We start from the raw sequence: 27,558 nt of genomic DNA, 5'->3' as shown, positions 1-27,558 counted from the left end.
ATCATGTCCATTCGTAAGGATCACTAAATGGAGAAATTTTTAAATTCCGCTGCGCGTTGGATGGCAATTCTCCTTCAGTGTTAGTGTAAGCCCTAGAGGCCAATACTTTTGGTACTTGTATCGAATTATTTATTAATTATAAAAGGCTTTTTTTCTTTATTACGGTTGTTTAATAAAGTTCCTAGAATAGCTAGTTCGTTTAATGCATCAAGTGTGACTTGATCATGAGACCACATTAAACATAAGGACATTATTCTTAAAGTATCCGTAGTCGAGCTTTATTGTGAAGTGGGATAACATTAAAGCATTGAGACTATTATGTTTCTACACTGATGATCACATCTCATGGATCATGGATAAAGAGTTATCAAGTCTTAAACATCGGTATGAATATTAAGAGTAATATTTATACCGGATTGACCCGCTATGAGAATACTATATAGAAAGTTATGCAAAGTGTCATAAGTTATTCTCATGGTGATAATGGTGTATACCACTCTTCGACCTGAAACCACTATGGATCCTAGATGTAGAGTCGAGTGCTTTGTTGCTGATCCAACGTTGTCCGTAACTGGATAACCATAAAGATAGTTGATGGGTACTCCACAAAGCATGCTGAGGGACATGAGTGTCCTAGATGGAATTTGCCCATCCTGCGTAACAGGATAAATGTCTATGGGCCCAATATTGAACTGGACAAGGATGACACGGTCTATACCTAGTGTTCAATATAGACATAAGGGCAAAGGGGTAATTATACACATAATTATTATCACAGGAGGTTTTGTCAGATCACATGACATTTTCGTGTCTTGGGTAGCAGTGATGTGTTGCTAGATACCGCTCATTGTTTATTATGTTAAATACGTCATTTAATATAATTGCCAACACCGCAAAAACCTATAGGGTCACACACAAAGGACGAATTGATGAGAGATAGAGTAACTAAGGATCATCGTAAGGTACGGTGTACTTAAGTAGAATACGAAATATGGTAAGGTACCAAATACTTAAGTGATTTTGGCATATTATGAGATATGGGCCAAAATACACTTAAGTGGGCTTTTTGGCTTGAAGCCCACACAAGTGGTTCTATAAATAGAACTCTTGTGCAGAAGAATTGTATGGGAATACAACACAACTGAAGAGTTGGAATTTCGTATCTCTCTTTCTCTCACTCAAAGCCTTCATTCATAACAGCTAGCACTGCGATTAAAGGAACCCGTTCGTGTGGACTGAGTAGAGACGTTATCATCGTTCAACGTTCGTGATCGCTCCGTGGATTTGTATCCCAGGTTTTGATCGTTACAAGAGATCTGCATCAAAGGTTTAAATCGCCACAAGAGGTAACGATTCTATCACTGATCATGCCCATTCGTAAGGATCACTAAATGGAGAAATTTTTAAATTCCGTTGCGCCTTGGGTGGCAATTCTCCTTCATCTAGAGAATCCGTGAGACCATCAATAGTATCTAACATCATGCATTCAAGAGGTTCAGAGTACAAGGCTTCTTCAACCTTCAGAGGATCAAAATCCACTTGCATCTTTGGCCTTTCGCCAAATTGAAGCCTTCCTTCTTTAAATGCCTTATGCACCAAGTCCCTGAAAAGAACATATTTATAGGTTTTATGATCAAGAAATTTATGAAACTTACAAAATCCCCTTTTTTTCTGCTCTAGAGGGGGATCCTTTAAACCCTGAGGAACAATGATTTAACCATGTTTAACCAATAAGTCAAATATCTCATCGTAATTAGATATATTAAACGTGTGAGTCTTTGCAACATATTTATCTATTTTTTCTACTTCAATGGGATTTTTCCCATTCGATGGTTTTAAAACCTTACACGTGTAAGGAGGTCTAGGCTTGAGTTCAGCCACGTTGACCTCACTTGTGGCAACAGACTCTTCATTCTTAGAAGAATACGCCTCGAATGTGATATATGACACCTTCTCTTTCTTATGGTATCAACCAGTTTTGGTCTCTTCATCTTTTAGGAGTTTGATGTGTCGAACTCTATCAGCCAATTGCACCATATCCCTAAAATATTAAGTATCCAATTTCTTTCTAATAGAATAATCCAAACCGCCTGCAACTATCTCAACTAACTCGTGCTCAGGGACTTAAGTAAAACATCTAGCCTTCAACAGTCTAAACCTATTTAGGTACTGATCAACTGACTCAGCGGTCTTTCATTTGGCGTTGGCTAGTTCTTTCAGACTTATTTTCGACTGCCTCATGTAAACCTGTTCATGGAACAGTATGTCTAATTGCGTCCATGTTTGGAAGGATTATGAAGGTAGCATCGTAAACCATGTGAACGCATTTTTTGTAAGATAACTTGGAAAATATTTCAACTTCAAATCTTCATTATTCGGTATGTCGCCAACTTCGGTTTGATATCTGGCAACATGTTCGACGGTAGATTCTTCAGTATCTCCGACGAACTTGGTGAATTTTGGAACCTTCCACCCTCTAGGCAATCTTGTTTGTAAAATAAAAACTGGTAATGGGGAAGAGTATGTCGGCCTCTGTAGGCATGGGTTTATTCCATTTTGCACTATGATTCGCTCGACAATAGCTTCTAGGTTCTACTCCCCAACCATTGCCTCTTATCGAATCTGCATGAACACATGGTCGGGATCCTGGTTCCTATTAACTAAAATAACGGGAGGCCTTCGAGCCACCCTAGGAATTTGTTCGACTTTCTGATATTCTTGTTCGGCCATTTCGTCTTTCATATCCTCTTGTCGGACCGGGGTTTCCGGTCGAGGCGGAGGAGGGGGGTTCTGACGAACTTGCGCTCTAGAAGCCCCTTGGAAATCCCCTATTTGGGTCATTTTAGTTTTCAGTTGTTAATAACTCTTGGTCAAATCCTAGATTAAAGGTCTCAGTATGGTGCCCATTTGTTGAGTCAGCATGTGGATCATTTCATGATTACTTTCATCCATCTGTTGTCTCATGACTGCGACAAAACTTGATGTGAAAGTTGGGACTAACTAAGATGGCAATCCAAAACCTGGAGTTCGGCCAAATTGGCTTGCCAAAGGTCCTAACCCTTGGTAGCGTGGTAATGGCAATGATGATGTTTCACTGAATATCAAACAGATATTATGCATACTTGTCATAAGCTCAGTTGGCATTCTTAACATTATGTGCATGAGGACTATAAAACTGGGCATATATTGCCCAAAAGTTCCCATCATCGTCGACGTTGGTGTTTGACACTGACGCGGTGTTAGAATTGGCCCACTATATGCAGTCGAAATCGCAGGTATAACGTCGGAACCAACATCGATTGTTTATGACGCGACTGTGTCTCCCGTCGAAGACGTTTCTTCATGTGGTCATGGTGACACCATCTTTCCACTACGTAGTTGCATATACTGAACACAACGGGTCCCACCGAGTGTACCAATTTATTTACTCAACAATCTTTAGCCTTCCTATATATGTTTACTTGCAGGACCAGCTACAAAATCCTAGACAGATACATGTTAAGTATATGGTGGTTTTGTTGGTAAGGTGTTTGGAATACTTGAACAATAAGTGAAATGCTTTGCAAACTAGAAATGCAATAAAAGTAAGGAAAGGTAAAAGACAAGATACATATGTAAATGAAAACAACTTGACAAGTTAAATGACTTGAAAATAAAGGTGGAAGCAAAAGTACATTTTTGCAGGAAGTTAACTTTTTTCTCTCCAACGCTTGATACTTCAAGTGTATTCCTATTGCAATGCTAAAAATACCACCCTTTTGAAATGAAAATTACATTTACTTAAATAGTAGTAAGAAATAACTGTTAGGGGGTTATGTCTTATTCATGATGTGCCATGTGTCAGAGCCTATCACCCACGTTGCTGGTAACTTCCCATTCTCTGCTTCCCACGATCAATTCTCCCCATGGTAAGCTGACCTTCGACTTCGACAAACTTGCCTCTTTCTCCGACCCAACTCTCTTGGTTTTCCCTTCATTGATCCTGCTTCTGACCTCTCACTGGTCGACCTGACTTCATGCTTCTTAGGTCGAAATTTGCCAGCTAACAGGAAGTGAAGCTTGACGGAAGATAGAATTTGTTGGGAATTAACACTTAACATAATCATGACACAAGTCATTTGTAATGAATGATAATGAATCCCTTGATCAAATACTTTTAGAATAGGTCTAGGAAAATTCAGGAGTCAAAATCGAGTCAATGGTCAATAGTTGACCAAAAGCTAGTAGTTGACCAAAAAGTCAATTGTATCCAAAAGATGTAATTTTTTACCCTCTTTCCTTGTAATCCATTCTTTTGACTTGTATCTCAAGAAATATGTGTTGTAACATGAATATCCGATAAATGAATGAAATATTTTTTTCCAACTTTGTCGTTTTCTTTGGATCCAAGCAAACCTCTGAATTGAGTAACAATCATTCCAATCCTCATGCTAACCAATCCTCGTGTCGAACGTTTGGCCTAAATTTGTTACAATATGCAAATGCCGATAAATGACCTAAATGCATGATCAAATGAACAAAACCAGAAGCGATGCGAATTGAATGAGGAGGTAGGGAAAATTTTGGATATGACAGTTGCCCCTATTTAATCATCTTAAATCTGAAGGTATGAATATCAACGATTTTCAGACATTCGAGGTAGAATAGGATTAAATACAAAAAGACTAAAAATGTTGCACTCCGAAGAGAAAAGGTAGGTAGAAGTGTTTATGATTGATTTTGCACTTACAAAAGGCAAGAAAAAAATGGTACATAGGTGATTTGAATTTTTCTTCTACAAAAGGTTGAAAGATATTTTCTTGTGTAAAAGGCAAGTCAAACTTCGTTGGGGAATAAAGTTTCTCGCGCAAAAGATAGAGATAAGATATTATAGGGAACCTATTGAGTTCTATGACAAAAAATTGTTTGAGACCCCAATGGGGCTCTCTGACTTCTCTACATCTAAAACATACTGAGTTCTATGATGACAAATTGTTTGAGACCCCACCGGAGCTCTCCGACTACTCTACGTCTAGAACCTATCGAGTTCTACGATGACAAATTGATTGAGACTCCACTAAGGCTCTCCGACTTCTTTACGTCTATAACCTACCGAGTTCTACGATGACAAATTGGTCGAGATCCTGTTAGGGCTCTCCGACTTTATTTTTAAAACCTATCAGGTTCTACGACGCCAAAGGATCGGGATCCCACTAGGGCTCTCCGACTTCTCTAGGTCTAAAACTTACCGAGTTCTACAACAACCAGAGGCTGAGAATACACAAGGGTTTTCTGATTTCTCTATATTGCAAACCTAATCAGACTCTCCGATCTCTTCGTTAAAATTATAGTTATTTTCCTGAATTCATTAAAAATGTAAACTTCCCATTATATGCCAGAAAGAATCCCTCATAAATTGGTCCATCATCGAAACGACAGATTTAAGAAAAGTTTACATGATCCAGGATAAATTCAAAACACTTCGCCCTTACAGGCCTCATGCTTTGGGGACTTATGTAAATCCATGACTTTATTAGAACCCAGATAAGGGTGGTCTTGTGCATCGATAATTTATAAACAATCATAGCCTGTGTACATTCCGTGTTATTCCTTATATTTTAAAAAGCCGAATAAAGGCGTGTCCGTTACAAAGGGTCAGCCAAATAGTCATGAAGTTGTTACAGGTATTTATCGCATCTGTTGCAAATGGTTAAATGGGAGATTATGGTTATTATGGTCACAAACCTATTAATCATGACTATCCATATATGACAAGGGTTAACATTATAAAGAGGTCCTGGATACCAAGGAAAGATGGGTATCTGACCGATGAATGACATCAAAAATAGGAAAACACTAGAAAACCTTGGACCACCAAAAATGGTTGCCATTGATCATTCCTAACTAATACCTCTTAACTATATAGAACAATTGTGATCTCTCCTAGCTAAGCTTCAGGAAGATTTCTCCAAATATTATTTAACAAGAACACAACCAAACATTAACTATCATTTGGGTCAATTGATACTCGCATGGATACATACACATATAAAAGAAAAACATTTAACATTTTTTATAAGCAATCTACCAAAAAAGAGGTCACTTTGGTGATATTTTATTTTAATTTACTCACTCAAAATGTTAAACTTTGTATAAAACTACAAACAGTAGCCAAAACTTAAACAAAATTGTATTAAAGTTAATGGATAAAACAACTAAGGGACATGACCATGCAAATCGATATGGCATGCCTGTGTTCAAATTTATTTCTTCTTTGTTATGCGAAACATAACAAAAAAATACAGTTCTTAATTTTACAAAAAAAAAGATCAAAAACCTAAAAAAAATCCAAAAAAATGACATTGACATAGTGTGGGTGACGATCTGGGTGCCACAGGCCGTGACGGTCGTCACCCGCTAAGAACCAACAATGATTGTCTGTCATCTAATGATGAAGGTCTTCATCCTGAAATGGGTACTCGCCAGCCATCGTTGATGGTCGCCAATAGGGATAGGGTGCTCATCAGCAAAAATTACGCCCTTCACTGGGCTTCAGAGCGTGACGGTTGTCATTCGCTCCCAGCCTGTGATTTTTGCAGAAAACAACGACAAATCCAAAAATAAAATAAAAAATTGATGATTTTTATTCAACATCCAACACTAATTTCATGAAGACATAATCCAATAAGACCAAAAACATGAATTACAACACATAAACGTTAGTTTTTACACAAATTTGAAGATCAAAGTAAATTCAAATTTTAAAATCCTTATTTATAAAATCCCAGAAATCAAATTGAATCAGACATGGATGACTTTGATACCACTTGTTAGATCTGTTCAATACTTAATGCATTTATACTCATATAGAGATGAAGAACATAATCCTAATCTAATCCCTTTTAGTTCATGTGTTATGAACTCATATCCTTAGAACTCATATTAGAATACAATATGATGATGAAAACGGAAACGTACTTGAGTTTGTCATTGAAATCGATGAAAATTTGCGCGTATGTGATCTTCTGAATTGTAGAGTGCCTTAGAATTTCTTGATTCTCTTATGGGGATGACGAGAGAATATATGAGAACCCGTATTTATCGTTCTGCTACGAATTTGATTCATAACTCATATAAATAACTCCCTTATGGTTACTACTTAGTTTTCAATACTCGAATTTGACCTCTCATCAAATTAGAATATTAACTTATGATATTGATCCACACAATAACCTTTCATGACATATACGCTCTTAACCATAAATTTAATATCAATTATACCACTTTAATTTTAGTTAATTAAATAATAATCTTAACACATATAATATTAGTTTAATAACTAAAATTTTAACATTTTTAATTAAGATAATATATATAAAAATCAATAGTTTTTTTTAGTTTAATAACTAAAATTTTAATTTATAAATTGTTTATAATTAAATATTTGTGCACAGTTACCGAGTGAACTAGTTTAACGGAACAAAACATGATTCAGCAATATTTTATCGACTAACATTTATATGGTTCCATTAATGATGCGAACCACATATAAATTTATAAGTTTAGTGTCATTCATACGAATTTTAATATTAAAAAAGTGTTAAAATGTGTTGCTATTATTAAAACGCTCACATTTATATTTAAGTGGAGACAAATTTCAGATCTCACTCGCTTCCTAAAATAGAAATGGGTTGCTGCCAAACCCACATGTCTGGTCATTTTTTCTTCTACGAAGTAATGCCATAATTGTCAACAATAATCCACCAAAATATAAAATTATTACAGTAATAATTTGTGCATTTCGTACAATTATTATCAATCTACTCGCCTGATTCAACTCGTCACTCTGTAACTCCTCCTCCATGTCGGTTGCATCATGCATGCACTCTCCTATAAATTCTAACCTATTTACCACCGACACTTTTGAAGAAAAAAAATGTGTTAATATGTTTGATTATTGTAGGAGTACTTATTTTGTTTAATGGGCTTGAGTCTAACGTTGTCGGTTGTTTGTTGATTTCGGTCTACACCACTGATTAAATTTGGTCAAAGAACAAAAAAAAATCAAACTTTTTAGGCTGTATGTTTATGTCAAGTTGTAGGTCAAGCATAAATGTTGATCTAGGTAATAAGAAATTGACTCATACTAGTTTATTAAAGTGTGAGTTCAACATTTACTACTTATGTAGGGAATACTATTAGTAGATAGTCTTAAATGATAGTATGTGCTTGAAGTTTGTCATGATTTTAGGGAGCTTTGGATCAAGCTCGTCTAAATTTTATTTTGTAAGCAAATAAAAATATTCTTAAAAAACGACAAATGAAATATTTTACTTTTAAAAAGAAAATAGTTTGTTCATTGTTCAATTAGGCAGACGTATTATGATTAAAGAGAATAACTATAATTAATAATAAATAATATATTGTTGAGACAAACAAAGCAACTACAAGATTGATGAAACTAACGCAGAGTAATTTTAGATATGGAGAGTGAAAGAGAAGAATTGAAAGAGAGAATTGAATGTAAGAAGTTATGATTTCATTAGTTTGGGTGAGAGTGCATCTTAAACACTTGTATATAAGATACAAAATAATTGGGGCTTCAAATGATCAAGTACAATAGCAAACAATATAAAAAATCGTCCATGTAACCAGTTACACCAAAACGTGTAACCAGTTACACTAAAATGTGTAACCGATTACACTTGACACTGAATAAAATAGAAATTAATTCAGCTTCAGTGGTAACCGGTTACACCATTTTGGTTAACTGGTTACACCTTCGAAAAACAATTTTTTCTACTATTGAAATGCATATCAAACGTTGCTGTAACTGGTTACACATTTGTGGTAACCGGTTACAACACTTAAATTACTCTTCAAACTTCAACACACCACCTTAATTCAAGTGTTGCAAGTCTAACTGAAGGAGAAGAGCGATCCAAAACGCAGCGGAATTTAAAAAAAATCTCCTTTAGTGATCCTTACGAATGGGCATGATCAATGATAAAATCGTTACCTCTTGTGGCGATTGAAACCTTTGATGCAGATCTACGGAGCGATCACGAACGTTGAATGGTGACAACACCTCTACTCAGTCCACACGAACGAATTCCTTCAATCTCAATGCTAGCTGCTACGAATGAAGGCTTTGAGTGTGTGTGTGTGTGTGTGTGTGTGTGTGTGTGTGTGTGTGTGTGTGTGTGTGTATGTGTATGTGTGTGTGTGTGAGAGAGAGAGAGAGAAACAAAATTGCAACTGTACAAATGCCTCTGCACAAGGGTTCTATTTATAGAACCACTTGTGTGGGCTGCAAGCTAAAAAGCCCACTTAAGTGTATGTGGCCCATATCTTGTAATATGCCAAAATCACTTAAGCGTGTGGTACCTTACCATATTTCGTATTCTACTTAAGTACACCGTATCATACGATGTTCTACAATTCACTTAAGTGCACTGTACATTACGGCGTTCCTTTCCCTTTATCACCCTGCTTAGTGGGTCTTTTGTTCTGTCTCTTTCCATTTCTGATCATCAGAATGGACTTCCCTTTTGACTTCAGATTCTGCTCAACAGTTCTTAACATGGCTAACAGTTTAGGAAGAGATTTCTCCATATCATTCATATTGGAATTAAGGACAAATTGACTGAATCTATCTGGCAACGATTGCAAGATCAAATAAGCCGCAAGTTCCTTTCCGAGGGGAAAACTCAACCTCTCAAGGTTCTCCACATACCCAATCATCTTGAGCACATGGGGACCTACAGGGGCTCCCTCAACTAACTTGCCTTGAAAAGGGCTTTTGAAACTTCAAACCTTTCATGCCTTGCTTGCTCTTGATAGAGCATCTTCAGGTGTTCGATCATATCGAACGCTACCATGTTCTCATGTTGCTTTTGCAACTCTGAGTTCATAGTAGCTAGCATGAGGAAGGCAGTTTCATTGGCATCATCGACATGCTTCTTATAAGCATCTCTTTCTGCCTTAGGTGCAGAACTAGGAGGTTCCTCTTCAGGAACAAGTTTCTCCAAGACATACAACTTTCTATCATGTTTGAGGATAATCCTCAGATTTCGGTGTCAATCCAGAAAATTTGTCCCAGACAATTTTTCCTTCTCCAGGATTGATCGTAAAATGTTGTTAAAAGTGTTTGTTGTCATGGTAATCTACATGAAAATAATGAAAATATAAGTATCAATAACATATTTAATTAGGCCTTTAATTAAATATGCTCCCACTATTTTACTCAAAACAAATGACCCTCACCATTTGATTCGGAAAATCCCGTTGAAAGATTTTCTAGTGCGGTAGAGATTCATATTTCACTTTGTTTTAAGTCCGCGTAGGCGGATTACACAAAACTAGGTTATTTAGGTAGGAACTCCTTCCAATTGTATCTAATACAACTCTCAAATATTTTAGTTGGGTGAATAACTCCTTATTCCAATCCATCACATGGATCATTCCAACTCTTGCTTCTAAACATATATAATCTTATTATAATTTGTTTAGTTAAGTTTGACTCATTGTTTTAACAATTAGATATTACAATTATCACATCGCACCTTACTAATATAGAATATGCACCTCGCGTAGGCGAAACCTACATTATTCGATACTAGTCTTGATGAGTGCTAAAACTTGGAAAGCATAAACTTAATATTTAATTTGAGGGAGTTTGCAATTATTCTGATCTCACCGGCTTATTTATCATATAAATCGTCTCTCACATGCATCAGCATACATTCACATGCATCAACATACATAATGAAACAGTTATGGCCCCTAACGCAATTGTTCTCCCAAACCAATGAGAGAACCTAAGTTAACCTAATAATGATCTAAGCTTCTCCAACGCAAAATTTTAATGAAGAATTTATTTGAAATCGACGTCGTTTTTCGCATCAACACTTGATACTTTAAAGCACAACTCTTGCGCAGTCACAATCCTAATCGCATAACTCTTTGACAGCACAACCCTTGTGCCATCATGAACCCTAATGCACCAATTTCAGACCGTCAAACATACCTCGATTGTTAATTTAGTATGATTGATCAACACGCCATTGCTTCACCATACTAATGTCGGATCAAGAGGCAAATGATCATTGATCGCTCAAAGGAAAACAACCATTAAGTGTTTGAATGAACGAAACAGAAACAGTATATCATATATACCGTATTTTGCATCAGGATTACTTATATCATATATATGACTTGATCGATCTCAATTGCGTAACCTATGGACGATCGATGTATCGTTGCTTCACCATACTAACATCGGATTCTGAAGCATAGTCAACATCAATCATCCAAATCATACACACATGATGCCAAATTTAATTACTCATTTATTCTTTGATTCATTTTGTCTTTTAATCGTATTAATACAGAAAATACATAAAATAAACAGCTATCAGATGCATGGTTTCGTAAGTGGCTTTGATACCACTGAAGGAGAAGAGCGATCCAAAACACAGCGCAATTTTAAAAAAAAATCTCCTTTAGTGATCCTTACGAATGGGCATGATCAGTGATAGAATCGTTACCTCTTGTGGCGATTGAAACCTTTGATGTAGATCTACGGAGCGATCACGAATGTTGAACGGTGACAACGCCTCTACTCAGTCCACACGAACAAATTCCTTCAATCTCAGTGCTAGCTGCTACGAATGAAGGCTTTGAGTCTGTGTGTGTGTGTGTGTGAGAGAGAGAGAGAGAGAGAAACGAAATTGCAACTGCACAAATGCTTCTACACAAGGGTTCTATTTATAAAACCACTTATGTGGGTTGCAAGCTAAAAAGGCCACTTAAGTGTATGTGGCCTATATCTTATAATATGCCAAAATCACTTAAGCGCGTGGTACCTTACCATATTTCGTATTCTACTTAAGTACACCGTACCTTACGATGTTCTACAATTCACTTAAGTGCATTGTACCTTACGGTGTTTCTTGGTTACTCTATCTCTTATCAATCCGTCCTTTTGTGTGTGACCCTGTAGGTTTTCGCGGCATTGGCAATTATATTAAATCACGTATTTAACATAGTAAACAGTGAGCGGTATCTAACAACACATCACTACTACCCAAGACACGAAAATGTCATGTGATATGACAAATCCTTTTGTGATAATACTTATGTGTACAATTACCCTTTTGCCCTTATGTCTATATTTAACACAAGCCATAGACTGTGTCATCCTTGTCCAGTTCAATATTGGGCTCATAGACATTTATCCTGTTACGCAGGATGGGCAAATTCCATCTAGGTCACTCATGTCCCTCAGCATGCTTTGTGGAGTACCCATCAACTGTCTTTATGGTCATCCAATTACGGACAATGTTTGATCAGAAATAAGGCACTTGACTCTACATCTAGAGTATATAGTGGTTTCAGGTCAAAGGATGGTATACACCATTATCACCATGAGAATAACTTATGACACTTAGCATAACATTCTATATAGTATTCTCATAGGGGGTCAATCTAGTATAAATATTACTCTCAATATTCATACTTATGTTTAAGACTTGATAACTCCTTATCCATGATCCATGAGATGTGATCATCAGTCTATATACATAATAGTCTTAATGCTTTAATGTTATCCCACTTCACAACAAAGCTCGACTACAGATACTTTAAGAATAATGTCCTTATGTTTAATGGGATCTCATGATTAAGTCACACTTGATACATTAAACGGACTAGCTATTCTAGGGACTTTATTAAACACACATAATAAAGAAAAAGCCTTTTATTATTAATAAATAATTCGATACAAGTACCAAAAGTATTGGCCTCTAGGGCTTACACCAACACTACACATGCACATGCTCATCTTCAACCACTTGAACACATCATTTGTGACTCCCTTAGTCAGCAAATCATCAACTTGGTCCTCACTTCTGCTATATCCCAATCGTAACCTTCTTTCACTAACAAGTTTCCTCAAATAGCGAAATCTCATCTCAATGTGCTTGCTCCTCCCATGTGCAATTGGGTTCTTAGCAAGATTAATTGCGGAAACATTGTCAATTAAGAGTGTGACAACCTCATCCTCATTGTTGTCAGCTCCTCCAATAGATTCATAAGCCATACAGCTTGGCACACACATAACAAAGAAACAATGTACTCGACCTCACAAGATAAGAGTGCAACTACTGGTTCCTTCTTCGAACACTGTGAGATTGGCATTCCACCGAACATAAAGATGTATCCAGTTGTAGAATTTCAATCATCTTTATCTCCGCGCTAGTTAGAATCGATAAAACCGAGAAAATAGCATTTTTTGCCCGTATCCGCTGCTGGAAAGAGAATTCCACAACCAACAAAACCTTTGACATAACGTAGGATTCTCTTGACTGCTGACAAGTGAGACACATTCGGTCTCGCCATGAATCTACTCACAATACCGACACTAAACTCCAAGTCTAATCGTGCATTGCATAAGTAACGCAAAGATCCAATCAACCTCATATATTGAGTTGGATCAATATCTTACTCATCCTTATTCTTAGATAACTGTAGCATTGGTTCAACTGGAGAAGTGACAACATTGTAATGCTCCATTTCACACTTTTTCAATATCTCAAAAGCATATCTCCTTTGGTGCATGAGCAGTCCCATTTTGGACTTGTGGAACTCAATGCCAAGAAAATAAATCATGACACCAAGGTCGTTCATGTCCAATTCTTCCATAAGTTCACTCTTGAACTTTTAAAAGAACTCCTCTTTGATGTTCGTGATTAATAAATCATCCACATATAGATAAATGATGATTACTCCTTCACTCGCATATGTTTTCACATATACTCCATACTTCGTTACACATTTCTTGAACTCAAAATCCTTTAGGAAACCATCAATTATTTGATTCCAAACTCTTGGAGCTTGCTTAAAACTATATATCGCTTTCTCGAACTTGTAGAATTTCAGCTTTTGGTCTTTCACAACAAAACTAGGGGTTGTCCTACATATACCTCCTTTTTAAGTGGTATGTTCAAAAGCGCAAATTTGACATCCATTTGATAGATATGCCAATTATGGTTATTTGTAATTCCAACAACAAGCCTAGTGATTTCGATCCTAGCAACCGGTGCAAATACCTCCTCAAAGTCTCGCCTTCTCTTTGCAAAAATCCCTTAACCACCAATCGAGCCTTATGCTTGATTATTTCACCCTTGGGATTTGCCTTCACTTTGAACGCCCATTTCACACCAATTAGCTTTTTCCCTTTTGGTAGATCAACTAACTCCCAAGTATTCTTCTTTTTAATAGATTCCAGTTCCTCTTTCATAGTAAAAATCCACTTTGGATCACTTAAGTAATCTTCTGCATTAATGGGTTTGGATTCGGTCATAAGTGCAAAATGGACGAAATCACCATCATCATTGACTTCATTGTCACGCAACAACTCATAATCTTGGAGTCTCTAAGGCAAACCCCTTTGCCATGTTGACCTTCTTGATATTTCCTTCATTTTGGGCTTCGACGACATATTGTTCTGGCCTTCCTCCTTCCTCAGAATCTGGAAATTCGAACTTGTAACAGGTTACATCATTCTGGTAGTCAGTTACAGTCTGCATGTAACTGGTTATAGTATGTTGGTAACCGGTTACGCCCTGATGCACCTGCTTTAATTCATCAATCACGACCTCCTGACTGATCATGATCCTTCTATTTACAACATCAAACAGTTTGCAACCACCGGTAGAGTGATATCCAACAAGTATCATCACCTCTCCCTTGTCATCCAACTTCTTTCTAAGTTGACCCAGAACATGTCGGTATGCAATTGAACCGAAGACTCTCAAATGGTTCAGATTTGGCTTGAAACTCGACCATGTTTCCTCTGGTGTTACATTTTCCAGCTTCTTTGTAGGGCACATATTCAACAAAGGCAGTTGTGGATATCGTTTCTCCCCATAGCTCCTTAGATAAGTTCTTCCCCTTTAACATGCTTTTCACCATGTTCATGATCGATCGATTCTTCCTTTCGGCCATACCATTTTGTTATGGTGTATAGGGTGGTACTACCTCATGTACAATCCCTTATTGATCATAAAACCTTCCAAAGTCATTTGAGTCATATTCGCCTCCACCATTCGTTTTGACCACTTTGAGCTTATGACCACTTTGCCTCTCAACCATGGACTTAAACTTCTTAAACATTTCTAATACCTCATCCTTTCTCTTAATTAGGTATGTCCATAGTTTTCTACTATGATCATCAATAAATGTGAGAAAATATCTATTGCCACCAATGAAATCTACTTGCATCGGCCCACACACATACGAATACACCACCTCAAGGTGATTCTAGGTTCTCCGGTCTGCATCATTGCTAAACTTCCCTGTACATTGCTTAGCTTGCACATATTCTTCACAAACTTCAACTGATATGTTGATTGATGACAACTCCGTTACCATTTCATTCTTTTGCAAATCTTTGAGATCTCTAAAATTGAGATGCCCAAGACGATAATGCCACATCCACTCTTAATAACTTGCTATAGTAGTAAGACATCTACGCTCTATAACCTTCAACTTAACCTTGAAGGTTCTATTGGCATCCATAGGCGCTTTAAGGACCAAAACTCATTTTGCATCCAATGCACAACCCCTTGTTTTCCATGTGAATCTTGTAACCCTTCTCAAGTAATTGGCCAATACTTAGAAGGTTACATTTGATTCCTGAAATATACAAGATATATTTGATCAAGGAATTTCCACCATACCTACTCATGATCAAAACATCACCGACACCATCGACCATTAGAGTGGTGTCATCCACGAAATTTACTTTGTTCTTCATGGCACGATTGATTTTGACAACCCAATCCTTTTTTCATTGTATTAAACTCTTTTCATACTCATCATGGCGTCTTCCTCTTCATGCAACCGGTCAATCGTATCATTCAACCGACCATAGCTTAATTTTTCAGCTTTCTTTGAGTTGCTGCAGCTACTGTCTCACATCTATTTTCTACTATAATTCGCTTTTGTGATCATGACCAAGAGTGTATTCTCTTTATCAAACTCTTGTCTTGCAACCTTGGCTTCATCCCGTTGAGATTCCTTCTTGTTCGCATTGCATTCTTTTGCAAGATGACCAAACTATTGACACTTGTAGGACTGCTCATTGCTTTTGTTAAACCCCTTCCTTTCGCCTCTAAAGTTGCCTTGACCATCATGTTTGTTGTAGCTGCTCTCCCCCCTTTGACAAGTCATATTCTTTGAATTTTGGGACTCTTTCCCACAAAAATTCTGAAAATTCCCTTTGTTCTTCATGGACCATTTTCCTTTTGATCGCTTGTTCTTCTCATTGAAACGAGCTTGCAAAGCGATCTTCGCCTTTTCCTTATTGTTATTCCTCTCCTCCAACCTTTACCCACGAGCATAAAGAGAACTTTGCAACTATTCTTTTCTCATTGTTGCAAGATCCTTCGACTCCTCAATCGCCATAACTATGTTGTCAAATCTTGGTGTTAAAGAACTCAATATTTTAGCGACAACATACTGCTCCGTAATGGTTTCTCTGCATGCCTTCACTTGGTTCATCAACCGAGTGATTCTCGTTGTGAAATCATTGATTGTCTCCTTTTCCTCCATTTTAATCAATTCGAGATGATGTTTATGAGTTTGTAACCTCACTATCTTTGCCTTGTCATCCCATGCATAAGCTTTCTCTAAGATCTCTCATGCTTGCTTCGATGATTCACAATCACCAACTTTATCGAAATTGTCGCTATCAACACATTGATGGATGAAGAACAGCGCCTTGAAATCTTTTTTCTTCTCTTCTTTATGCATTTCTTGTTGCACTTTAGTTGCATTATGAACAAGAGGAGTAACATAATTCTTGATCACCTCAGGAACATCTTGGTAGCCAAACAACACCCTCATTTGCTTGCATCATTTGTCGTAGTTCTTCGCATCAAGGACCGGTAAATTTGCAGGGATTCTTTAATTGGAAACATGATTCATGTTGCACAAAAGGTGTTTAAGGACCTGAACCAGACTCTTGATGTCAAATGTTGGAATAAGCAACCACAAGATATGTGAAACAATGGTGGAGGGATTTTGGATGTGAAGAGTGAAAAAGGAGAACTGAGAGAGAAGTTATGATTTCATTAACTTGGGTGAGAGTTTACCCTAAACACTTATATATGAGATACAAAAAATTGGGACTTCGAATGACCAAGTACAATAGCAGAAAATACAAAAAATCATGCTTGTAACCGGTTACACCAAAACGTGTAACCGGTTACACCTGACACTGAATAAAACAAAAATTAATTAAGCTTTAGTGGTAATCGGTTACACCATTTTGGTTAACCATTTCCACCTTCGAAAAAACAGGCTTTTATGCTACTGGAATGCATATCGGACGTTGTTGTAACTGATTACACGACACCGCAAGTGCACATAATCAATCATAGTTTTAAAAGATATTGAACCCACGGAGACTAATAATCAATCTTATCATTGTCTATTGATGATATGTTTATCTAAGGCTGTAAATAAATAAAATAGAGGGAAACTAAAAACTAAGAAAAATAAAATAGATCTTGGACAATAATCAAATAAGAGAGACCAGAATGTGGTTTTCAGTGTACCTCTGGGACTCAATAAATTATTGGCGTTTGTTATGTTTAAAATACTTTTCGGGAGAAAATATTAGTTTAAAAACACTAGCCTCACACCGTTGTGCTATTGGCCCATGTTATATTTCAGAACCGTAAATGTCATGATGTCGCTCCACACGTACAGTTTCGAAAACACTTTTTGAAAACTACCGCCCTAATTAATGTCCAAAGCATTGTCACTGTATTTAGAAATTAAAGATCCGATTTTTATTGATCGGGTATTGGTCTCACACTGCCGTGTTATTGACCCGTACCTGAGTGTTTTGAAATCGCAAATGTAGAAAATAGATCAGACACCAGTATCACACTGTCGCGCTGTTGATTGGTATCTGAGCGAGTTGAAATTATAAATACAGAAAATTCATCGGATACTGGTCTCACACTGTTGTGTTGTTGACCAGTATCTAAATGTTTTCATTGTCATGCAAAACATTTTGAATATTAAATCTAAAAAAACAGAACCAGAAAAACAATTCAAGACTAAAGGTTACGCCAATTCAATTTACCGAGTCCTGTCGGAACGACAATCTTCATATCCCGGACTCTAGAAATTTAGTCGGACATAGTTGCGGAAATAAATAAACAATTTTGGATTTTTAAATTAAAGAAAAACATAATAATTTAAAGCGATGGTTGAAAAATAAGGTAAAAGCTTGGAATTATAACAATGGCAAAAAAATAAAGCATAAATATAAATGGTGGAAAATAAATGCGTGAAAGTAAATGAACCTGAAGATAAAAGCTGGAATATAAAACTGAATTAAAGACTTCAAATGACGACAAGATTGATCAAAGTGTTACACAAATTGTAGTCCTAAACACTAATGGTGTAGTAGTTTCCCGATGTGAGAAATCTACTACTTTTACAATGGTGATTTATGCCTTAAAATTATGAAAGAATAAATTGCAGAAAACTCGTATAAAACTTTGATCCTTTATTCTGCTAAAAATAACTATATATAGTGTAACATATGCTGAAATGCAGTCCAGAACATGCAGAAATCGTGGGAGGAAAATATGGAGGAATGGGGGAAGACTGGGTTCTTTCTGCTGCAATTTTTCAGGGGCCAAACTGCATGGAGGACGCCATGGTGCTTGTAGCAGTCTCCACAAGTGCAATAAGAGGATCCTAACCATTTTACAGAGCATGGCGGATGTCATGGTATATGTGGCGGTCGCCACAACTATTTGATTGTATTTTCTGCATTTCTTTTCTCCCTCTGATGGGCTCCATGACTTCCTAGTCATGGATGGGGACATGGAGGGCGCCATGTAGGTGGCCATCCGTGTTTTTTCTCTCTCTTCATTTTTCTCTATTTTTCATCGTTCTTGTTCGGTTTCTTCCTGTATTGACTTGTACTTGTAAAGTGCCTAAAACATGCACAAATTACAAACATAACACTACAAAATACGATAAAGTGATACTAAAACATGTGCAAATCAAGTCAAAATAAATTATGTGTTTTGGTGTTATCAAACTCTCTCACACTTAAACCTTTGCTTGTCCTGAAGCAAATGCTACACATATGAAAAAGATTTTGAAAATTATGCAGCATATAGACATCAAGACTCATGAAAACAATTGCAATCAAATACTCATTCTAGGCTATAAACTCAATTTCGGTTAGAATTACATCAATAGGTACTCACTTCCATACTAAGGATATCGTGGGAATACAAATCTGCATGGTGCAGACATAAGTCTCCCCCTATACAAACTAATCTGAATCATGTTGTCATGTATAAACCTAACTTACTCATCCTTCTCTCTATTCTTTTTCATTCCAGTGTAATCACATTAAGCCTGTTATCCTTCCACACTCATAGCAAGATAATATGTTAGTGACTATGATCATTATACGTTTTTTCTTCTTTTCTTTGCATTTTGGCTTGATTAATATCATCAAAAGAAGCTTGTACCATTGGGTTAAATGACCGGGTGAAGGTCACCTAGCTTAGAAGGAACACTCCTTTTTATTAATTTGGTATTTCCTTTTCTCTTTTAAGCATAAGACCATACACTTATTTGCATCAACTTCTTACATAGTGTGTGTTTAGGATGGTGTTGACTGCTGAATTAACTACTTAAGGAAAATTAAAGGATGAGAGTTTAAGGTTACGACATGATAAGTACTCAAATTGATATCCATATTCGGGAGACTCAAGGTGTTAAAACGATATCGATCTTATAAAGTTTTTCCAAGTTTTTACAATCTATCATAAGTATTGTCTATAGCCTAAAACTTTCAGATATGCATTATTTTTCTAAGTAAATTTTTTTGGTATGGCTCAAGAAAATGTCGGAATCAATAAGCAACAGAAAACCACGCATAAGGACTCGACAACACATGCAATGACTCTACTAAGTACTAAAAAGTAAAAACAGATAAAATCCTAAAGTCATGAGATATACTAAAAACAATAAATCTAACTAGAAAGCAATAAAATGAAGGCAATAACGTTCCTCTCCCACGCTTAAACCAAACATTGTCCTCAATGTTTTGATAAAAGTGAGAAAAAGGAATGAAAAACCTAGATGATAGGAATCAATGTCTGCCTCGGCCTCGTCCTTGGCCTTTCCACCAACCGCCTTGTCTTCCACGACCATATCCAGCTCGATCGTGCTCTCCCTCCATCTAGACCTCCATGCAAGCCAACCACTCGGATAAGGCATCAAGCATCCAACTGGTTATTACAATGATCTTTGGTTGCCTGTGAAAACCGGAGGTGCTCTAGCATCTCTTGGTGGCGGTGTTTCATGGAATTCTGAAAGGTTTGCCACTGTTGAGCCTGCTCTACCATAACAGTTTGTGAAGTCTGAATCTGCTGAATGTTATCGACCATGGTATGTTGCACTATCCTTATGTTTCACAGACGCCCTAGAAGTGAATCATGAGAAGCTTGGATCAGTTGCACATTATTTGTCATATTTGTCTGAAAGGCTTGCATCTGATCCATATGTTCCTCATGGTTGATTGTTGTGTTTGGATTTGATTTATATGATGCATCATACCTATTTATTATTGATGCATGGCATAAATCAGGTTGTCCCTCTCAGCATCTGTGGCATTCTCGACACACATCTCATTAAGTATGTCATCAAGTGTGACTTGCGTGGCCCCGAAAGAAATACCTGCAAAATGATCAAAAAAATGTGTGGCGTGTGCAGGTGAAACATGAATATGTGGGGAGTGGTGTGGTGGAGGCTGGTGTACAGGAGAGACTCGCTCTCTATGATCATACTCATCACCGATAGCATCATCAACAACGACATTCTCATGAATATCCATGGGCTCCGATTTAGCCTTAGGCTCAACTCGTAAATCATAGATCCAATTAGCCTCATTACGCATATCAGGGTGATATGGGCAAGGTAAAGCAATGTCGTGAATGGAAATGTTATGAACCATCAACAAAAGTTTCCTATTTAGCCTGGATCTAATATATCTCATGCTCTTAGAGAATCAGAGATCAAAAGAGAAGGGTGGTATAGGTTCAAGTGTAACAAGCTCTACATCTAGCCCCGAAGCACGAACAATGAAGGTAATCACTCTTCCAACTTAAATAGATCCCTTGCTAGCGGTACGAACCACATGCATGTGGGTTATCATGAATGGGGTTGAGTTAATTGGTGTCTGTGCAAGAACACCTTGTAAATAAAACATTTCTTTGGCGTTAGTCTTATTACTATTCTCCCGACAAAAAATAGTGTGAGCCAATATTTGGAGAAAGTAGCGGATGGCCGAGTTATGAATTTGAGATGTCACATTGCCCTCACAAAATGCCCAACATCGTATACCTAATTTGTATCCAATGGGGCTTCACAAATAGCCCCTTCCCCGTAAGGGAAATTTAGTAACTCAGTAAGTTGGTCGGTATTATATGCAAATTCCCTATTAAACATCCTGAACTGGACAGTCCCGAAAGTACTAGCAGTGTCAGGTTGTACTGTGTAAATGAGTGAACTAAGAAATTCTTTAGTCAACCTAGCATATTTTGCATACTTATGTGCACAAAAATTAGACAAACCTACTTTACTAATCATCCAATTAATACTATCTAACAACCCTAACCTATGTAAGCAAGTATCGTCAGTATACCTTGTCAGGTTTCCCAGTTTAGCAGAGCTTCAAATTTCTTTTGTTGTTTCCAACCATCTCTTTCGTCCCGGAAAATCACACCTTCGAAACTGGTGTTCCTTCTTGTTCCATAGTTGAGAACTTGGAAATTTTTTATGGTGAAGTATGGTGTGGAGGAGAATATGTAAGAGTGAGAATGGTGAAAATGGTGGTGGTAAATATTGGTTTAAATAGGAACGAAAGTGGAAGGTTAAAAGATGAAGGAATAATGAAATAAGTTTTTGGGAAAGTGGGGAAAGTAAATGGGGTGGGTGGAGGTTGAGAAGGTGAAAAGGTGAAATAAATGGGGTAGATTTTAAGTTTTAAAGGCTGGAAGCGTTACGGGTATCTTGGCGGACGCCATGTAATGTGTGGCGAACGCCACACAGTGTAAATATGAGAGTTGGCTTATTGAACTACATGGCGAACGCCATGTAGAGCGTGGCGAAAGCCATGCAGTGCAGAAGATAATTTTCACTTATTTTTGTGATTTTTAGTGTTGGGCTTGCTCTCTTGGGATCTAGACTTTCTTTTTGGGTCTGCATCATGGTTAGTGGTGCATAATTTGTTTTGAAAATAAAAATTAATGGATTAAAAATAATTGAAATGCATAGATTCTCCCCTTCACTTCTAATGATAAAAACGGGAAATAGTTCATCCCCTTCACTTACACAAAGCATTATCCTCAATGTTTAAAAGTAAAGACGAAAGGTAGTAAACTAGAGAAAATATCAGCCTCCATTGCGCTCCATATCTGGCCTTAAGAATATACAAATAATGTAGATTTCCTGGTATATGTGATCCATCTGCTCGGCCATCACATCAGTATAGTATATGAAATTGCGGTGGAGAATGGTCAGGTCAGTACGGAGTGTGGTAAGATCTATTTAGATGGTTTGTATCTCTGTATAGGGAACACCAAAGGGAGGTATACCAACTAATGATGAGGAAGAAGTATCAGAAGATGGAGTAGGGTGGTACTTAGGCGCAAGTGGTATCAGAGGTGGCGTCAATGACTCATCCTGAATCTATAGAGGGTAACGCCAATTGTCACGATTATGCATACTAGTCCTCTCGGGATTAGGAAGGGTGAACTAGTGAACCACGTCACACATGATTACTATCTTGTATTCATTAGGTCCCTCACGCCTCACTAATCTTGAATTCATGCAATGGTCTATGTCAATCAAATCATGCCCACACCAAGGGGTCAAGAGAGATATCTAGTTACGTAGGCCTAAGGCTACAACTATGTGGGTAGTAGTACTGCCTACGTAAATATTCTTTATCTCCTAATTTGTTACTCTGTCTAAACCAACAAGCAAGAAAGCAACAGAGTTGATAATCTATATTAAAAGATACTAAACATGAAGAATAATTATTCCCTACTTATTGGACCTATGTTACTATCTTTCCCCCAAAAGGTTTGAGTCGTAACCATCTGGAAATACCTAATGGTTGGGTTATGAATCAGGTCTTAGTTCATTCTAATATGGTCCGATGGGTAATATTCTGTAACCCCATCCCAGAAATAGTCGAGATCGAATCAGAACTCATCATCAATGGGTACCTCAGAATAGACATGAGGGTCATGCTAGAATGCTAGGAGTTAGTCTATGAGTGTGACCTGAAAGTAAATAAAATAAGTTAGTACTGATTAATAAGTTAGTTTATTGCTTTAAAATATCGAGGGAAAAATGAGAGTAATATGAATCAAAAATCATGGGTTACCTCCCACGTAGCACTATGTTTAATGTAGGTAGCTTGACAAAGTTTCTAGTGCATCTAATCTTGCAAGGTTGCGGGAAGCTCTTCTAAACTTAAGCTGGTATAATAATTCGCGTCCTCGACAAAATGGTAATGCTTTAGTAGTTTCCCGTTTACAATGAAAGGCTCGTTGGACTTGCCTAATATTTCAAAAACACCATTTTAGAAGACTTTAGTTACTTCGAAGGGTCCTGACCATCAAGAGCGGAGTTTTCCAGGGAAAAGTCTTAGTCAAGAATTAAAAAGGAGAACTAGCTTCCCTTGTTTGAATTCTCTCCTTGTTATTCTCTTATCGTGCCATCGCTTTGTTCTTTCTTTATATATTTGGGTGTTTTCGTAAGTATCTAATCTTAGTTCCTCCAGCTCGTGTAAGTCAAGAATCCGCTTACCACCAGCAGCCTCATAGTCCATATTCAGAGTTCTACTGGAAAACGGCATGACTTACCATAAACAAGTTTAAATGGTGTAGTTCCAGTTGGTGTCTTGAAAGATGTCCTATAGGTCAACAAACTCTCTTGCAACTTTGATGACCAATCTTTTCTAGATATATCAACTATCTTTTCTAAGATTTTCTTAGTCTCCCTATTGGAGACTTCGATCTGTCCACTCATTTGTGGATGGTATGTGGTTGTTATGCGGTGTTTTACTCCATACTTAAGTAACCGTTTTTCCAATATTCTTGATATGAAGTGAGATCTGTAACACCCCAATTAAAATAAGATAATTATTTAATTTAAATTAATATTTTATTTATTAATTTAATTGAATAATTGGAAGTTGGATTATTATTATTATTTTGGAATAATCATTATTGGGTTATTATTTTATTGGAATAAAATAAGTTGGAATAATAAAAAGTCCCATTTTTGGTAAAAAGGGTTTGCACGTGAAAAGGAAAACATAGAGAAGCGGTTGAAAGTGGAAAAAAGGCAAAGAGGCAGAGCAAGAGAAGAGGAAGAGCTTGAAGCTAACGGAATTTGCCGGATTAACTCAGGTAAGGGGGGTTTATCATCGATTAACGGGTATTATGGGATAGTATGTGATGGGTAGTGAGAAACCATTGTTTTACCTCTGATTAGATTGATGCATGATGAATTGTGAACTCTTTGGATGAACGAAATTGGGGTATAATTGAGAAAGAATTCGTAGGAATTAGATGTAAAAGTGTCAAATTTTGTGTAATCGAATAAGATACGAATTGTGTTGAAAATATGAATGATTTCTGTGTAGAAATTGGACTGTGGAAGGTTGGTTTGAGTAGATCTCGTAGCAGAGAAAGCCATTGCAGATCTGAGAGTTCTGGTTTCTGGTCATACGCGTATGGCACTAGGCAATACGCATATGAGATGGCTGGTACGCGTATGGCACTAGGCAATACGCGTATGGATGAGGAAGATGAAATTTTGAACGTGAAATGGTCTCTGGTGGTACGCGTATGGGGAAGTGATACGCGTAGCATACGCGTATGGGAATGGCCAATACGCGTATGGACTTGGTCAGGTTTGGGCAATACGCGTATGGGCATAGGCAATACGCGTATGGGCAGAATTGTGATTTTTCTGTGCTGTTGTTGTGCAGTTTTTGGTTGTTTAGGCTGAGTGATGTACTTAGCGGATGTATGATGTAGCAGGGATCATTTCCCGTTGTGTTGAGTAGTATGGGTATTAGTAGAGTGTGCTAATACTGTATTTGGTTATGTGGCATGATGTGATATGCTTTTGCGATAAAATGTATTAATGATGTGTGATGATAAGCATGATGCTGTGAATGTATCAGTTATGTATGCATTTGGGAATAGACTGTTTTATGGCTTAGAGTGTGAGCTTATGCCTATTATTGAATTGTTGTTGTTGTTGTTGCATTGCTAGGTGATTAGCATGCATATTCTAGCCTTTGGGGCTGTAGCTAATTCCCATGGTGAGGAATTAGTGAGTGAATCATTGTGGATTTGTTGTTGATGTTTGCATGCTAGATGATTAGCTTGCATAGTCTAGCCTTCGGGGCTGTAGCTAATTCCCACGGTGAGGAATTAGTGAGTGAGTCATTAGATCTCAAATGAGTGGGACTAGTGAGCTTAGTAGCCGTATCTGGATTTGATCGGTGAGCTTGAACTGTATGTTCAAGATTAGTCGGTACCGCATATGTTGAGTCTCATTGCATAATGAATGTATGGCATGTAATATGAATGGATGTATTCCAGTATTATATGTGTGTTGTGTGTTGTGTTGTTGATGTTGAGTATGGTTGAGATTATACATATGCTATATGTTACTGTTGAATATGATGTTTGAATGGATATTGCCGTTGCTGAGTGCGTAGTCTGATTAGGGTGAATTGATGTGTTATTACTTAGCATTACATGTTGTTCTATAATGCTTATTATATTGATTGAGGAACTCACCCTTACATCTATTTTTCAGGTAACGAGCAGTGAGTTGAGTAGAAGCTAGTGCTATGGAGTCTAGTGTCGTCCTTAGTGGGTCATGCTCTGGTAGATGTAACATCGGGAGGGAATGTTTGACTATGTTTTAATTTAGTTGTTGATTCAACTTTACATGTAATGTGGTACATGATTTGAATGCCGATGTTTGTACCCGCTGCGAATTATGCAAAAGAGTCTTATTTTGATTTAATAAATGAGCCTGACAGGATATTTTGATAATTGTTGTGAAATGATTGTGTGACACCCTTCGGGGCATAATTACTCTGATTGATATGTTATTATTTTAATTAAATATTTTGGGGTATTTAGAAGGGTGTTACATTAGTGGTATCAGAGCATAGTCGGTCGAGTCGAGTCATAATTATTCTGTTTCCCCTGTACGGGATAGGCGTTGTGTAACCCTATCAGTACTAATTGTTTTAGCTTGTTGGGTTTTCAGAATAGAGATGGCTGGAAGAGGTAGAGATGATGCTGCAATTGCTGAGGCTCTGGGTATGCTAGCTGGAGTACTTGGAGGGAATCCAAATGTTGTGGGAATGGGAGCTGCTCGTCAACTGAGTGAGTTCCAGAAGAATAATCCTCCAATGTTCAAGGGAGCATACGATCCAGATGGTGCTCAGAAGTGGTTGAAGGAGATTGAGAGGATCTTCAGAGTAACTGAGTGTGCCGATAACCAGAAGGTCAGGTTCGGTACGCATATGCTATCAGAAGAAGCAGATGATTGGTGGGTTGCTACCCGCACTGAGTTGGAATCTGCTGGGAATGCTGAGATCTCTTGGGCTGTGTTCAGAGAGAGATTCCTGAGGAAGTATTTTCCAGAGGATGTTAGAGGGAAGAAAGAGATAGAGTTCTTGGAATTGAAGCAGGGTAACCGGTCTGTTACTGAGTATGCTGCTAAGTTCACAGAACTGTCAAAGTATTATACTCCCTATAGTGAGGCTACTGGGGAATTTTCCAAATGCGTGAAGTTTGAGAACGGGTTGCGTCCCGAGATCAAGCAGGCGATTGGATATCAGCGGATCAGGGTGTTTTCTGATTTGGTTGACTGTTGCAGGATTTTCGAACAGGATTCCAAGGCTAGAGCAGAGAGCTATCAGCAAAGGGTTGATAGAAAAGGTAGGAACCAGAACGATCGTGGAAAACCGTATGCAGCTGGCAAAGGTTTTCAGGGTCAGAGTGGGATGAAGAGGCCTAGTGGGGGAGACTCTAGTGCTCCTGTTAAGTGTTACAGATGTGGTCGGGCTGGACATCGTGTTCATGAGTGTACCAGTGCTGAGATGAAGTGTTTCAAGTGTGGAAAAGGTGGTCATTTGGCTGCAGAGTGTCGGTTGAAGACTGTGACTTGTTTCAAATGTGGAGAGTTGGGTCATATCAGTCCACAGTGTCCTAAGCCGAAGAAAGAGAATCAGTCAGGAGGCAAGGTCTTTGCTTTATCAGGTTCTGAGACTTCTGCAGATGATCGGTTGATCCGAGGTACGTGTTATATTAATGGCTTTCCTCTTGTAGCTATTATTAACACCGGTGCTACTCATTCCTTTATATCTTTGGATTGTGCTGTGAAACTTAAGTTAGAGATATCTGAGATGCGTGGTAGTAT

This window comes from Lathyrus oleraceus, chromosome 5, assembly GCF_024323335.1.
Source record: "Lathyrus oleraceus cultivar Zhongwan6 chromosome 5, CAAS_Psat_ZW6_1.0, whole genome shotgun sequence".
Taxonomy (NCBI): domain Eukaryota; kingdom Viridiplantae; phylum Streptophyta; class Magnoliopsida; order Fabales; family Fabaceae; genus Lathyrus; species Lathyrus oleraceus.
This window is presented reverse-complemented; position numbering follows the sequence as displayed.